Genomic DNA, 12,830 nt, shown 5'->3' on the forward strand with positions numbered 1-12,830 from the left:
CAGCCTCACCATCTATAAACTATCATCAAAACTGGACATAATGATTCACCTGAGTTCTGATCAAATTTAGTGTATCCTCCCTACATCTGTACTCTGTAGCACTATTACTCAGGTCTAGAGCAGAGCATCAATTGTGCTCCACACGTGTCCTTTCCATCATTAATGTGTGATGCAAAAGTATTGCCAGGTCCCTCTGCTAACACGTACCCCTTACAGTCAATTGTTTTAATTCATACCACCTCTCTATGTTTCCATTCCAAATGTATTGTGTCAACAAATTATGTTGGTAGTGCTTTGCTGAAATGTCAACCGTGTATTTCAAAATTACTGCAATGCCTGAGTGCACTTTCAAATGTCTTGTCTTTGGGAAAAGTGTTATGTCATTGAAACTCATTCTCGACAATTGGCAGTTCACTGAGGGGTTATTTATGAATGTGATACAATGTAAAGCTGCATCACACCTGGAAAACAGACACAATTATCCCCAATATCCATATTTTCCTGCCTTTTTGGTGGAGATGTAGGTACCACACTGAATGAAATGAATTTTAATATTGTCAATGACACCATGGACACCATTCACTGCACCATTCCTCACCCTGTTCTCTCATCTTCCTCCTGCCTGCACCAGATGCCAAGTTGGGTTCAAAAATATACTATGGTTTGTTTTACATGTGAACATCCACAATACAGGTGGCATTATAATTGTATCTATCTTTTCATTAATAATCAGCATTGCACATTTCACAGCAGCTAGGACATTTATTTTAATCACGGATACAAAAAGAATAATTTCAAAAATAATTCACAAACTCATCAATTTTTAACAAATACAAAACACAGGATCTATACACTCAGGAGATGCAGCTTGGAGAATACAATACAAATGGACAATCTTTCAGAGATTGTGTCTGAAGAGCGTGTTGTTTAGGAGCAGCAGGTACATTTCTCAGAGGTTTTCCCTTTACACACACAGCCATTGGCACAGTTGGTGCATGCTGCAGGACAGCAAGAGCAGCAACCTGAGAGGAGAAGACAAAGACACAAATCACTCACAATCAATTCGTTCACTAAAATCTCCCACAGCCTCCCATGACAGCACCCAGCTCCTCCCTCACAAACCCATCGGTCTCCCATCTCCCAGTCACCCCCCTGAAGAGACTCAGCAGCACATCCCAGTGAGAGACAGTTTGAGGGAAGATGTTCCTGTCACAATCTCCACAACACAGTTTCTAATGAGAAGTCTACAAGATCAGCGCTTTCCGATGGCAACCTCAGACATTGCTTTCAGCAGCAGCTTCTGGTCTGGAGATTCTTTCGATTGGACATTGTAGAAATCGGATGGCAATTCAATCCGGTGTAATCCCGGATCATGTATGAGTCTGTGGTGTCCCTCAGGAATATGTCTCACACCAAAAGAACGGGAGCAGTTTGAAAGCCTGTCCCAGTGACTCACTTTTCCGGCAGCGTCCAGCTTTGCTGGTGGCACATTGACAGTTGGAGCATCTGCAGGTGTTTTCACAGGAGCAGGATCCTGAAAAGAGGAAAAACACAGAGAGTGAGTGGTGTGCACCGCCCAGCAATGGCCCCAGGCACGGGCTGGGCACGGGGCCCGGCTCTTTGTGCCATTGCCCTGGGCTGCAGTGAGTTGAAGAAGCAGCCTGGCCCTCCCTGCAATGCTGCTGTCTCCCAGTCAGACTGAGGCCCCGCACTGGGACACTGTGCTGAAAGCACTTGCACCACGCACTCACCATCCAGGCACACACAGGGCTTCGGGTCCGACATCTCACCAACTTCTTCTGCAGCTTCGAGTCGGCTCCAATCCGCGCTTCTCGACCTTGTGCCGTTTTCTGAAGCCGAGCCGAGCTTTATGAGCTTGTGATGGGAGGTGAACCGGCTGCAAAACCGGGCAACGGGCGGCTCGGCGCTACCTGAATGCACACGGCCCTTCGGAGTGAGTCAGCGGCTGGAGGTTTGAATTGCAACCGCTTCCTTCATTCACAACACGGCCCGAAGGGATTTCTCAATCAGTGTAATACAGAGATGCTGTGATGGGAAATATTTGGAGAGTGAGTGAAACCACACTGTAGGGCCCAGGGTAGGTATGGTCTGCACTCTGTCCATCGCCTCACTTATCATTTCCTTGCTACCAGATTAAAGTTTTTACGATTTAAAATGAATTAGTTTAACGAGTTTTCTGGGCTAATAAGATGTTGAATTGATTGGTTATGAAAAAAAATAATGAAAGAACATACAAACACAGAGAATCGAAATATAGGATAAATTATCAGTATCTGAGCTGTGTTTGTGTTGGAGGCGATGTGTCTCACAACCAACATACAGGAGTGGGTCAGTCTTTGCTGCTTGTCCACCTTTCTGTGTGTAAAAGGAATCCGGAACCTCCCCAACTATTAACAGAGACAGGGCTCGGGGGGTCTGTATTTTATGCACTGTCTCCTCTGTATTTGGACTGTCTTATGGACATGTCATTGTCACTGTTTTGTGAGTGAAAGTGGATTTGAGGTTTGTCCTCATTTCCCTGAAAACTGGTTGAACGGGAGGGTTTGGGGCCTGGCTTTGCCATTCCTCTCCCTTGTAAAATAGCTGTTTTCTCCGTTTACAGCTGTTAATGTTAATTGTTTTGTAAACTGTAGATTGTTTTATAAACTAAATAAAACAGGAGAAAACAGAGTCCGTGTGAATGATGTAAACCTCGACAAATCGATTTTGTCCATTGTATCATTCCCAGCTCTGTGTGTCCCTGTTCTTTTGTTTAACTTAATCGTCACGTGTCTGCCCATTTCCCCCTTCTCCTTTTCTGAGCCGTTTATTATCTCCCTCATTGCTCACTACTCTCCTGATCTCCCATTCCTGAGCAAACCTGGAGACCTCCCTCGAGTTGGGGTCAGTGCCAGAGGATGGGAGAATTACAAAATTACTCTCTTGTTCCAGCAATTACAGACCCATCAGTTCAATTTTGTTCGTGTGGAAACTTCTTGAATACGAGTTTGGGGTAAAATTAAGACTGTCATGGACATACATCAGTTAATCAGGTCGAGCCAGAATTGTACCCTGTGGGAAGGTGATGCTAACTAACTTGGTGGACTTTTATAAAGACATGAAAGAGAGGATGGATGTGGTTAATTCAATCAATAACATGTACATGAACACCTGAAAGGAATTTGAAACAGTGTCACACAACAGACTTGTGAGAAAGCTCACTCAGAGAAGTGAAGCGACAGTGGCAATGTTGATATAAAGCAACGGCAGGAACCAGAGAAAAGGTTACTCGATCTTGTTCATTATGGAACAATTTGTCTGGTGGTGTTTCCAGAGTCAGCATTGAGATACTTACATTTCCTGGTTCACAAGGAAGCGCACAAGGCAAGTTTAAATTTGCAGATGATACAAAACTTAGAAACATTGTGAACTGTGAGGAAGATGATGTAGAGCTGCCAATGGTTGAAGACAAGTGATTGGAGTGGGCAAAGAAATAGCTGATGACAGTCAGTGGGGCAAACTGTGAGGTGATACATTTCTTCGTAAACCATGGAAAGTCAGTAAACAAGAATGGCTTCTAATTTAAATGGGACCGGAACAGCGGGATATGGCAGAATATGTGCATAATGGTTTCAAGTTGGCAGGGCAGGAGGAGCACACAGTTACTCGTCAATAGCAACGAGATACTATCAATTATTCAAGTCTCATTTGCCAGCATTTTGCCCATACCCCAAACACCCTTCCTATTCATGCACCCATCAAGCTGCCTTTTCAATGCTGAATTGAATCAGCCTTCATCACCTTCTCTGCCAGTTCATTCCATACACACACCACCCTCCGCATGAAAATGTTGTCGTTTAGCTCCCTTTAAAATCTCTCCTTTCTCACCTTCAACCTATGCCCTCTAGTTTTGGACTTCCCAACACTGGGAAAAAGATCTTGGCTTTTCACCTTATTTCTGATCCTCATTGTTATATAAACCTCTGGATGGTCACTTTTCACCCTCCCACACTCCATGGAAAACAGTCCCATCCCTTTCAGCTTCTCATGAAAGCTCACAATCCTTCACCCCCAGCAACAATCTTGTAAATCTTTTCTGAACACTTTCAAGTTTGACAAGTCTTCTGATAGCAGGGACAGCAAAAATGAATACATTAGTACAAAAATGTTTGTACAGACACAACATGATCTCCTCGCTCGTGTCCTTGAAAAACATAGACCTGATCTAAAAGTTAAAGTTTGAAATTGGAGCAAGTCCAATAAAGGCAAGCATACTAAGTACCCAGTCTATGTGCCACTTCAATTTCAAGGACCTATGAACCTGCACCCCAAGGTCTCTTTGATCAGCAGCCCTCCCCAGGACCTAACCATTAAGTGTTAATATCCTATCCTGATTTGTCTTACCAAAATGTAACACCTCACATTTCTCGAAGTTCAAATCCATCTGCCACTCCTCAGGACATTAGTCCATCTGATCAACGTCCCATTGTGCTCTGAGATAACTTTATTTGCTGTCCACAACATCACCACTTTTGTTGCCATCGGCAAACCTTTTAACCATGCATCCTAACCATGGTCACATCCTAATCATTTATATCATTGACAGAAAGCACGGGACTCAGCACTAACCCTTGCAGGATACCACTGGTCATAGGCCTCCAGTCTGAAAAGCATCCCTACCCCACCACCCTCTTTCTCTCCTACCTTCAGGTCAATCTGTGTCCAAATGATTAGCTCTCCCTTGCAATGCAATCTCACTAAAGTCTACCATGCAGAACCTTGTTGAATGCCTTGATGAAGTCCACATAGACAGTGTCCAACACTCTACATTCAGTCATCGTTTTCGATAACTTCTTCAAAATACTCAGTCAGGTTAGTGGAGAGATGATTTCTCACACAATATTTTGATGCAAAATATTCATCTGGTATTTCACCCATTTCCTACAATTCCCCCCATGTCCAGTCATGTTGATCTTTAAGAGTGTCTATTCTCTCCCGAGTTACTTGTTTGGCGTTAATGTGTTTGTAGAATCTCACTGGATTCTCCTTTAGCCTATGTAACAAAGCTATCTTCCATCTTCTCTTTTTGTCCTCCTGGTTTTCCGCTTGAGTCTGCTCCTTGATCGCTTATACTCCTCAAGGGATCCATTCCGTCCCAGCTGTCTGTATCTGATATTTGTCTACTTTTTCTTGACCAGGCCTCAATTTTCCTAGTCCTCCAGCATTCCCTACACCTAACAGCCTTGAGTTTCATTCTAACAGGAACATACCGCGCCCGGACTCGCATTGCCTCATTTTTCAAGGCCTCCCACTTTCAAGCCATCCTGCGAATATCCACTCCGAAACAACTTCTAAAGCCCACTCTGAACACAATCAAATTGGCCTTCTTCTAATTTCCAACGTTAACTATTGGATCAAGTTTATGCTTTCCTGCAACTATTTTGAAACTGATACAGTTATGATGACTGGTCCAAAGCTCTCCCCCACTGACGCATCAGTCCCTTGCGTAATGAGCATGTGATACGGTAGGATCTATTCATAATGGTGAAGATACAGGAACACGGAGATTACATTAATCCTGGATAAAACACCGGTCACTAAGCAGTTGGAGTATTATGTTCAGTTTTGAAGATGGATTGGAAATGGGGAGACAGTGTTCCATGGAGAGGAGAACGTGAGGAACTTCGGCTGAAGTTTTCATGATCTTGAAAGATCTGGGTAAATAAAAATTATTGCAACTCATAAAAAATGGACACGAGAGAGGACAGATTTAAAGCAACTTTTTAAAGACGCAAAGGTGACATAAGATGAAATAGTTTCACATTGCTGTACCCTACACAATTATTCAGAATTCCGACAGTGCCTTATGCTAACAAGGCAAGTGACTGAGGTGTCAGGTGGGGGAACACTTTGTGGGGAATCTGTGGAAAACATTGCCTCAGGAGGGCAAGTCGAGGGCAAGTCGTTCTTTGAGAGAAACAGATTCTTGACGAACAAGGTCCTTGAAGGTTATGGGGAGAAGGCAGGAGAATCGAGTTAAGAAACATATCAGCCATGATCAAACGGCGGAGGAGACTCGTTGGATGAAAGGTGACTCTGTCCTGTATGATTCGATGATTCTATGAGCTGGGAGAGCGATTGGAAAGCAGCAAATATCCCGAGTGGAAAGAGGAAATGTCCGGTCAAACAGAAAGTGCTGTCCCTGCCTCCCCCAGACCGTGACGGGGAATCGTGTTCCAGACGCTCGGACACTGGCTGATCCCACAGGAACTGCTGACACATTACACTGATTGAGAAATCCCTTCGGGCCGTGTTGTGAATGAAGGAAGCTGCTGCAATTCAAACCTCCAGCCGCTGACTCACTCCGGTGGACCGTGTGCATTCAGATAGCGCCGAGCCGCCCGTTGCACGGTTTTGCAGCCGGTTCACCTCCCATCACAATCTCATAAAGCTCGGCTCGGCTTCAGAAAACGGCACAAGGTCGAGAAGCGCGGATTGGAGCCGGCTGGAAGCTGCAGAAGAAGTTGGTGAGATGTCGGACCCGAAGCCCTGTGTGTGCCTGGATGGTGAGTGGGGCTTGGTGCAAGTGCTTTCAGCACAGTGTCCCAGTGCGGGGCCTCAGTCTGACTGGGAGACAGCAGCATTGCAGGGAGGGCCAGGCTGCTTCTTCAACTCACTGCAGCCCAGGGCAATGGCACAAAGAGCCGGGCCCCGTGCCCAGCCCGTGCCTGGGGCCATTGCTGGGCGGTGCACACCACTCACTCTCTGTGTTTTCCTCTTTTCAGGATCCTGCTCCTGTGAAAACACCTGCAGATGCTCCAACTGTCAATGTGCCACCAGCAAAGCTGGACGCTGCCAGAAAAGTGAGTCACTGGGACAGGCTTTCAAACTGCTCCCGTTCTATTGGTGTGACACATAGTCCTGGGCACAACTCACACAGGGACACCACAGACACATACATGATCCGGGATTACCCCGGATTGAATTGCCATCCGATTTCTACAATGTCCAATCGGAAGAATCTCCAGACCAGAAGCTGATGCTTAAAGCAATGTCTGAGGTTGCCATCGGAAAGCGCTGATCTTATAGACATCTCATTAGAAACCATGTTGTGGAGATAGTGACAGGAACATCTTCCCTCAAACTGTCTCTCACTGGGATGTGCTGCTGAGCCTCTTCAGGGAGGTGACTGGGAGATGGGAGACCGATGGGTTTGTGAGGGAGGAGCTGGGTGCTGTCATGGGAGGCTGTGGGAGCTTTCAGTGAACGAATTGATTGTGAGTGATTTGTATCTTTGTCCTCTCCTCTCAGGTTGCTGCTCTTGCTGTCCTGCAGCATGCACCAACTGTGCCAATGGCTGTGTGTGTAAAGGGAAAACCTCTAAGAAATGTACCTGCTGCTCCTGAACAACACGCTCTTCAGACACAATCTCTGAAAGATTGTCCATTTGTATTGTAGGCTCCAAGCTGCATATTTTCTTTATGTAGCTCCGAGAATTTGTGTATTATTGTGAATCATTGCAAGTTTATTGAATGTTGTTTTGCTTGTCTTTTGATATAAGTACCTGAATAAAATACCACACTGTGATACATTTGAAAAGTCCTCTCTTTTATTTCTTAAATGAGCGACGATGCAACAAATCGGAAATGCCATTGAGCGATCTGTGCAGAACCCGCACTGCATACTATTAAACTTTGAAGCCAGATTGTTGCCAGTGTCAGTCTAGTAAATGAGGTTAAACTCTCTGCGGGCGGACCAGTTTCAGGAATGGTGGTGTGGGGAATTCATTGGCAGTTCGGCTAATGCTCGGATGCAACAGTGATGCAGCATCCCATTATGAACTATACCATAAATTGGATATTAGTCTGTTCCATCTGTCAGCTTATTGTGCATACTCAAGTTTATGAAACAGATTACTTGAAGGAATTTGAAAAAGACCAGGCATGTCTTCCTGTGTTCCAGGCAATATTTCTCCCACTCTGAAATGTGTGAATTGGTCAGTGTATGAGTCAAATGCCTCTGTAAGCATTTAATGAATAATGCCAACCTAAAGAATGTGATTTCATCCATTGTGCCATTACCAGCTCTTCCTATCATTTTTATTGTGTTTCATCTGTCATGTGTCTGTTCACTTTCCCATTCTGTTGTCTTCAGCCTCTTGTTCTCCATTTCATTGTTTACGCTTATTGTGTTGTTCAAACCTGAAGCAAACCAGAAAATTCCCCGGGTTTGGGGTTAAATTAAGACAGGCAGAGAATTACAAAATTGTCCCCTTGTTCAAAAGCAAGTTGTAAGGTGAAGCCCAGTAATTATAGACCAGTTATGTCAACCTTGGGAGTAGAGAAACTTTGAGAAAGAAAATCCTGCGATAAAATTAGAAAGATTTCCTGGTGGTGGAAATTGAATAAAGATTCGTACACCTTGTGTCTCTCACTGTGTCTCACACCTGCACACACACAACATGGGTGCTGGGGAAAATACAATTGCTACCGCAGTTAGATGGTAGTGCTGGGGGTAAAGAAAGAAAAAAGAAAAAAAGAATAAAGAAGAAAACAAGAAAAGAATAAAATGAGAGAGACGTTGATTAATTAGGTAGTGTCAGAATCTTTCCTGAATGTTATCTCTCTGGTGTTCTCTGTTGAGAGGACCTCAGACTGTGGGCCTTACCTCAAAGTTGGAAACTAAAAGTGAAAGGACGATGTGGTGCTGAATTGGAAACAGCAAACGTTTGGATGTGGCAACAAAATTCTAATCATCTGAGAATTATGTCAGAGGTCTTAGCAAATATAAGGGGAGATAAATCTCCAGGAACTGATGAAGTGTATCCCAGCATGTTGTAGGAAGTTGTTGAGGAAATTATAGGGCCCCTAGCTCAATTGCTTGCATTATGTACGAACACAAGTGAAGTATTGGAGGACTGGAGAGTGGCTAACGTTGTGCCATTGTTTAAGGAAGGCTGTAAGGAGAAGCCTGGAAAATAGAGACCTGTGAGTCTGACATCAATGGTGGGTAATTTGTTGGAACTGAATCTGAAAGATTGAATGTTCATGCACTTGGAGAGGCAAGGACTGATTCGGGATAGTCAGCCTGGCTTTGTACAAGGAGAAGCTTGTCTCAGAAAAGTGATTGAATTTTTTTAATGAAGTAACCCAAATGATTGTTGAGAGCAGAGCCATAGAGATTGTTGACTTGGACATCAATAAAGTGTTTGACAAGATTTGGCATGGTAGAATAATTTATAAAGTTCGATCACATAGGCTTAAGGGTGAACTTGCCAACTGGAAACAAAATTGGGTTTATGGTGGGAGACAGACAATAAATATTAATCACCTGGATGTGGAGATACAAGGCAGAATAATAGACAGTCTCAGATTCTCAGAATTGTTACAGTGCACTAGGAGACCATTTAACCATTATTTATGCATCAGCTCTATAGGTGACCATCATCCCTTACTGCCATATCCCAACCCTTTTCCTCTAACCCTGCTCATTCCATTCATCAAATAGTGATGTAAAGTTCTTTTCAATACCTTAATAAAGCCTTCATCTTGCTCTACGAAAATATTTTTGTCTCCTTTCATAATGTCTTCTTTTATACATTGTTTAAAACATGTGCCTTCTTCTTCATCATCCTTTAGTGAGTTGGAATATCATTCTGCATCTCTTTCTTGCTCAGGCCTTCACGACTTTAAAAACTTCAATCAAACTTCTCCTTGGTCTTTTCCTCTCCAAGTAAATCAGTCTCACCATTTACAATCCATCTTCAAGACTGGAAGCAATTATAGAATTCCTATTGTGTGGAAGCACTTCTTTTGGCCCACTAGCCCTCTGAAGAGCTTCCCACCCTTTCCCACCTCCTTATCCTATCACTGTCACCCTGTACTATGCACGGCCAAATGCACATTTTGGATCATGGAAAGAACCAGGAGGAAACCCATTCAGCTACGGGCAGAACATACAAACTCCACACAGACAGTCAGCTGAGGGTGGGATTGAACCCAATTCCCTGGAACGGTCAGGCAGCAGTGCTGATCACTGAGCCACCTTGCTGCCAATATTCTAGCTGAGGTGTGATGAGTGTCTAACAAATGCTTAGTGTATCCTCCCTCCTACTGTACTCTGCATCAATATTTATAAAGCATAGAATAAGGCACCAATTTTGCCAGGTCCCTCGGCTAATGCATTCCCTTTAAATTCAATTGCTTTAATTTATGTTGCCTCTCCATATTTTCAAACCAAATCGATCATGTCAACTAGTTATAAGTTTGCAAAATTGACCGTGTGTTTCAAAAATGTCAACTGTGTATTTTGAAATTACTGCATTGTCTGAGTGCACTTTCAGAAGTCCTGTAATTGAGCTATAACTTTGAAAATCATTCTTTACAGTTCATACTGCACAGTGGGGTTCCTTATGAATGTGACACAGTGTTAAACTGTATCATAACTGGGAAACATAGAAAAGGTTATTCCCAAAATCCAAATGTTCCAGTTTGATTGGGGAGAATTTGTTTCCATTAGCTGGGGAGACTGGGATTGTGGAACCGCCTGAGAATCAGAGTGTGTCAATTTAGAATGGAAATGAGATCGGTGGGCCTATGGAATTCATTGCAGTGAAGGCCGGGATGTTAAATGTCTTCAAAAGCAGAGATTGATAAATTCTTGATCTTGCAATGAATTAAGGGCTACAGGGAGTGTGTGGGTCAGTGGAGTTGAAATGCCCATCAACCATGATAACGTGGCGGAGTGGACTGGATGGGCCAAATGGCCTTACTTCCACTTCTTTGTCTTATGGCCTTATGGTCTTATGGAAATCAAAGATACTCCGGATGGTTATAGCTGTAAAGTGGAGTTGTGTGAACAACCAGATCAGGCATGCTTTATTCAATGGCCGCAGACCACTACCGGCCAAATCACCGACTCCTGCTGCAAATTTGAATCGAGTTGGGGAACAGGAATGTTGGTTGGTGTATAATTTTCAAAGGTGGAAGTCCAATAACAGGCCCTTCAACACAGATGTAACTGCTGTTTGCAATTGCACGTATGGAAGAGTGAAGCTAACTCTATCTTTCCACTTGTTTCTCCTTAATGAACAGCAGAGCCGGTCTGGCACAGTATCAGTCCAGCCTGATGAAAGGTGAAATACATTAAAACTTATTTTAGGTTCAGATTTAAGAAAGTTCAAGCACTATCTCTATGAGCTATTGGATTGTGGATTAACTAACCAATTCTTTTGATATCTACTATTACAACACCAAATGCCAAAATGGAGCAGATGTCAGAAGTGAACAAACAGTTAATTTTATGCAATCAACAGTGAGTTCAAATAATGATTATTTCATCCCAATTAATTACATGTGGTGACATCAAATTTCAAAACAGGACTTTCCAAATAATTTCTTAATTATAGAACGATTTCACAAATTTCTGCCTCCTCTATCAATATTCACCTTTGGGAACCATTCTTTGAGAATGCTTCACTGCTATTGAGAATTCAGGTGTGAACCATCCATTCACTCATTTCCACACCGAAATTCACAATAACAGTGAACTCTCAAAGAAAGGTTCCCTCTGATGAAAATTCATGGAGAGGCAGAAATTTGTAAAATTGCTGTAGAATTAAGAGATTATTTTGAAAATCCTCTTTGGAATTTTGATGTCAACACACATAATTAATTGGGATTAAACAATCATTATTTGAACCAACTGTTGGCCTTGAGAATATAGTTCAGCATGAAGATTCTTGTCAGTTAGTCGCTTACAGCTTCATCATTAAGTTTTCAAATGGTCCAAATTATTTCTATAGCAGAGTTGGGTGTTACATTAAGAAAGAATCATGCAGAACATGGGACAATTCAAAGAAAGGAAAAGAAAGATTTGCATGTCTCATAGCACATTAGAAGTATCGGCAATTTGCATTCAGCAAGCTCTGACAAGCAGCATTATCATAGTGACCAGTCAATCTGTTTTGTGTTCTTGAAGGTTAAATATCGGTCATGGATTATTCCTCCACTCTCTTTTGAAATAGGGACATAAGATCTTTTGAATGCTAAACTGCAGCCTGAGCTGGCTGCTTGAGAGAATGTAAAAGCACCTCTGGCAGTGTGGCATTTCTTCAGCTCTGGAGGGTTAGCCTGAATTCTTGAGGAAACCCACGAGTGGGATTTGATCGTGGAATTTTCTGACTCAGATGCAAGATTGCTGTCAACCATTGCACAATAAATGCTGGCGTAATGCATCAATTTAAACACTTCAGTGTATTAAAGAACAATCATTCATAAAGTCCAGTCAACCACGTCAGAAGAAAGATGCTTCATTCATTAAACTTGTAAAAGTGCAGTAACTAACAATTTAAATCTGATATTACATAAAGTGTGATATTTTTTATTTCCATTCAACATAACACTTAAATGTTATGGTGCCATGCTACACTTAAAATTGCATGTTACATTTACAAGCTACAGCAGTTACATTTCACGCCAAATGTTTTCTGGTCCATAGAGGTTGAGAGCTTTATCCATGGGTTTGAGACCAAAATTGTACTAACGTGGGAGGGCCTTAAATGTTAACTTTATTATATTGGGCCTTTGCAGCAGCTGTTTCAAGCTTCGGGAGTCTCTGAGCATTTCATTTTGACGTGTAACCCCTCATCAGGAACAGCGTAGCAAAACATAGAGCACATTTCATCAAATTGAATGTTCTTCACCAGCATCTTGGTCTGCATCCCATGTGAATGAATTGTTTTTGAAATGGCCGTCTTCGTATCAGCAAAAGAAAACCTATTTCATTGTGCTGTGGCAGTCTCATTCACTTTATTTAATAAATGATAGTTC

General features: G+C 42.8%; 2 long non-coding RNA genes across 2 annotated transcripts; one reads left to right on the forward strand and one right to left on the reverse strand.

Annotated features, from left to right (window-relative positions):
- Nucleotides 1-742: 742 nt before the first annotated feature.
- On the reverse strand, nt 743-1,924 carry LOC140453107 (uncharacterized). The gene is made up of 3 exons (XR_011952300.1): nt 1,752-1,924; nt 1,457-1,534; nt 743-1,022 (listed from the first exon to the last, which is right to left on the reverse strand). It is a non-coding gene; the product is annotated as an uncharacterized lncRNA (long non-coding RNA).
- A 4,511-nt stretch (nt 1,925-6,435) lies between these two features.
- Nucleotides 6,436-7,576, forward strand: LOC140496179 (uncharacterized). Its single transcript, XR_011964197.1, has 3 exons — nt 6,436-6,566; nt 6,786-6,863; nt 7,312-7,576. It is a non-coding gene; the product is annotated as an uncharacterized lncRNA (long non-coding RNA).
- Nucleotides 7,577-12,830: the final 5,254 nt, after the last annotated feature.

Source organism: Chiloscyllium punctatum, chromosome 26, assembly GCF_047496795.1.
Source record: "Chiloscyllium punctatum isolate Juve2018m chromosome 26, sChiPun1.3, whole genome shotgun sequence".
Lineage (NCBI taxonomy): Eukaryota > Metazoa > Chordata > Chondrichthyes > Orectolobiformes > Hemiscylliidae > Chiloscyllium > Chiloscyllium punctatum.